This window comes from Parasteatoda tepidariorum, chromosome 6 (assembly GCF_043381705.1).
Source record: "Parasteatoda tepidariorum isolate YZ-2023 chromosome 6, CAS_Ptep_4.0, whole genome shotgun sequence".
Classification (NCBI taxonomy): Eukaryota; Metazoa; Arthropoda; class Arachnida; order Araneae; family Theridiidae; genus Parasteatoda; species Parasteatoda tepidariorum.
In genome coordinates, this window is record NC_092209.1 from 53,357,015 (window position 1) to 53,361,181 (window position 4,167).

The following is a 4,167-nucleotide window of genomic DNA, read 5'->3' on the forward strand; positions in this document are numbered from 1 at the left end:
AATTTAAGTTTATAGAATATATATATATATACAAATGGCATCGAGTTACGTAAGTACATCGTGAATTAACACATGATACAACAGGCAAATCATAAATCTGTGGCTCTGCTAATGTGATAGACCAGACGTCCTGGTAAGTATCACTCGTTTCTGGATTGTTGCTACACGACAGACCCAAACGAATGTCAACAATCATTTATTCTTATATTTAAAAGTGGTGACAAATTGAGTTCTTTTTAAGATTTTACCATCACTTAAATAAGTATTGTGTAAACAAGTTTGCAAAGAGTCCGATACATGTATAGCGCAAAAAGCATAAAAGTTAGGAAATAACCACTGATTTATAAATGGATTGACATGAGGATATTTCATATCAGCGATATGGTTAATAGCCATATGCAGTCAGAAACCATACGACCATAGATCTAGTACGCGAACCTGTCACCAGCCCAAATGGGATTTGAACAGAAATGAGAACTATAGCATTTACCATTTACTTCTCCCAAGTACTTTATGTAGCAAGTACTCCTCCCTAGTATCAATTAGGTACCCAATACCTTCTAAATACCTACTTTTGCCTAGCATACTTTTAAAATATATTTTATTTATTTATTTACTTTTTAAAAAAAGAAGAAAATTTGGTCACGAGTGTTTCTTTATTAACATTCATTTTGTTAAAACAAGATATTCTATAATTAATTAGTAATATAAATATGCATATTTGAACTTGAAGTCAAGGGACGGTGATTGCTAACAGAATTAAATATCCACTTGGTCTTAACGAATACGTACTACTAATTTTTAATCGGTGTTTTTCATTTTTATTGTGATACCACTTTTTGCGGCTTAGAATTAATAGGTTTAATTGTAGAAAGGCTTGATTTAGACGTCAATTATTTTGTAAAATAATATAAAGCACAACTCTTTTTCTCGGCTCCAAGTGTAAACATTATACGCTAAGGCAATTCGTTATATAGAAAAAATAGTATTAAATACATTTATAAACCACCATTTACATTAAAATTATAAAATAATCAGATAGTCAATTAGAAAAATAGATCCTATTCTTTTACCTTCATAAGCTACTTATTAAATAAGACAGTAATAAATTAACGACTTGGACAATTACTTTTAAAATCACTAGAATTTTTTACTCCAGTTTACGAATAAATAAGCGTAAAAACAAATAACCTTTAAAAATCAGTTTAACAGAAGAGAAAAGGTAATGCTGTGATATTGTCCCCTTAAAAAAACATTTCTTTTTTTAATTTTTCTCTGGTAAAACAAAACTCAAAAATAAAAATCACAATAGCAACTGTTTTTAGTCATCAAATTGTCAAAGTGAACTTAATTACCATTGAAAGCTAAGATATAAACAAAAGATATTCCTACCTGTTGCTTCAGTTTTAAAATAGATCCTTCCTTTTGTTTATCAGTTTTGCTGTAGTCACAAGTATCCAATAACAGTGAATATATTTTATAAACAAATAATATTTCCTATATCAGCCTAGTTTCACTTTTAGTTTCAGTTTAATTATTAAACCAATCTTCAAAAGTTGCTGAATCACCAAAAGAAGTTTTGTACTTCGAAGAAAATAACACTATTCTATAGACTAAGAACAGTTACAGTACAGTTTTCTATAATTAGATGCATACAGCTGTACTTCGTATAAATCTAGTACACATACATTATTCAATAGATTTCTTTACGTATCCCAATGAAGCTTTATTTGAATCAAAATGTTGTCATCAATAAAATTCAATATGCATCAAAAAAACACCAAAATTTTGTTTCTATATATCATATATTACTGTGACAATAAGTCTTTTGAAATTATTAATTTGTCACTAATTTTTAATAACAAATAATAATGATGAAAAAATGAAAAAAAAGATAGTGCTGAACAATAATTAAGTCATATAATCCTCCCAGATTGTTGCAATAAATTCACTAAACTGAGTCCTATTTTTAAAACGAATCACAACACAGTTTTCAAAAACCACGCTGTCACTGAATGTAAACAAACACAAAAAAACATGCCGATATTCATCTACTCCGGGGAAACGGTAATAACTCACTGATGAATGATGCGAGATCGTTTGACTGCATTCTCACGTGCTTTTGTGATCAGCGGAGCATTTAGATGAAGTTCCGAGAGGGGGCGCCACTCTCAATGAGTAACTGAAATCAGAGAACAGTTATTGGAATATGGAAAGAACTTTGAGAACCGGGAAAATCAACATTGTTGTACGACGGAAAATATCGTTTGCTCTTTGTTTCTGCGTGTCAATTTTGGACAAAGGTGTTTTTCTTACTAAACACCTGCTCAGGGGCATAAATCTCTCATTTAAAAAATATTACAACTTCAAAAAAATAATTTAAAACTTTGTTTATAAACTTAAAATAATAATACAATTTCATTCCAGGATTGTGAATACACACTCATTTTCTTTCCTATATAAAATCAGAAAAATAATGGACATTATTGGGTGCTAAGTAGCCGAAATTTATTATTTCTTCCTATTCTAAGCTTAATATCAAAATTTTAGCTTTGAATTAATAAAGGTAAAAATTAGAAAAGAAAATATGACTGAAAGGAAATGGTAGCGTAAGTGTCAAAATTAATATTCCAATCACTAAATTAAGCTTTCCAATAAAGAAATTTTCTTTTCTTTTTTTTATTGCTTTTTTAATGTTTTAGTGATGTGCTTCTAGGAAGCACTGGACCTAATCAAATTCTATATTCCTATGCGCAAAGGTTTTGTTTACTTGTGAACAATTTAAGAAAAAAATAGAAAAACTAAGTTTAAAATTAAGAGAAAGATAAAAAATAAGTAATATTTTCAACAAGTGCGACAATATCAATTTTTGAAACATTAGAGAATTCTCCTTGTACCGCTTACCAACTACCAATAAGCCACCCAAAATTCCATTTTTATCAGTTTAGATTCCTTATCAAAAATAAAGTAGGAAAAAAAAAACATTCGCAATAACTATTTCAAATAAGCAGGGGAAAGAAAGGTTATTGAAGTCTGAGAAAAACGAGATGAAAAACATCGAAACTAATTTAATTTCCTGATTAAGTTTGAAAGCATTTCGAATTATTCGCTGTTTCATCCAAAACTCAAATAAGTTTTGATATAATTAGTGCCTCATTTTACAGTAATAATAGCGTTTTCAATTTCATCTGGCTTAAATATTGATTTGTGACTTCTAATGTGCGTGCAATCTTTTTAGTTTATTTTTGACAAGGATTTTAAAAATAAACATTCTTTATAGAATACCTTATATATTATATTATTATTCGCAATTTGATAGTTGAAAAAAATTTTCTTATAACTACTGTCACTATACCACCCAATTAAAATCAGATCAACTGTTATAGACATCTTAGATGACAATTATCTTTAAAGAAAAACAATACGCACGGACAAAAAAAATTATTTTAGATTCAAGTATTGAAAAATACTCAAAACAATTACATTTTGCGGTAAAAAAAAATTTATTTTATTTTCAAGACCAAAACTGCTTTTAATTATATAAATTTAAGTTTATAGAATTAAGTAGAGCAGTACAATAAGTGTGTAAGTGGTATACTGGTGGGACTACTTGGAGAAGGGGTTAACTTATAAGGGGTTTTATCTATTTGATTTTTCCAGTTTGATATATTTATCATGAATATCAAATATAAAACTTAATAACAATTACTTACATATGATTACTGATTAACTTATAGAAATGATCATACGGTACTACATGAGGGGACCTTGCTGACACATCGGCACTCTTCCATAAAAAATTTTAATGATTATTTTGCAGAAATGTTGCTAAATTTCCTTGACACTGCATTCAGTTTCATCATTCAACCTTAAAGAAAGAAAACCCGACATCATTAAGTTTCGTGATTAAAGCGGCCAATTCTAATAAAAAAATCAGTAAATTAAATTACCAGGGAATGAAACAACAATGCTCAAAATATATATCAAATGGAAAACATGTTATTATTTCTATTAACACTCCACCCTATAGAATGAACTTCTTAAAATTAAGCTAAAATGAGTCAAAATCAAACTCATTATAGAGTATGGTGAAATGCTTAAAATAGAAACAGCTCTGAGAATATATATATATATATATATTCAAATCTAGCAAATAATCTTAAATAT

The 4,167-nt window shown here is 28.4% G+C and overlaps 1 protein-coding gene across 1 annotated transcript in view; it reads right to left on the bottom strand.

The window, feature by feature from the left end:
* LOC107438641 (transcription factor Sox-13) overlaps positions 1–2,109 on the bottom strand; it is a 555,886-nt gene extending 553,777 nt beyond the window's left edge. Inside the window, exon 1 of the mRNA XM_071182379.1 lies at positions 1,393–2,109. The gene's annotated coding sequence lies outside the window, so the exon portion shown is untranslated. The remainder of the gene's footprint in view (positions 1–1,392) is intronic.
* Between the last annotated feature and the right edge of the window lie 2,058 nt (positions 2,110–4,167).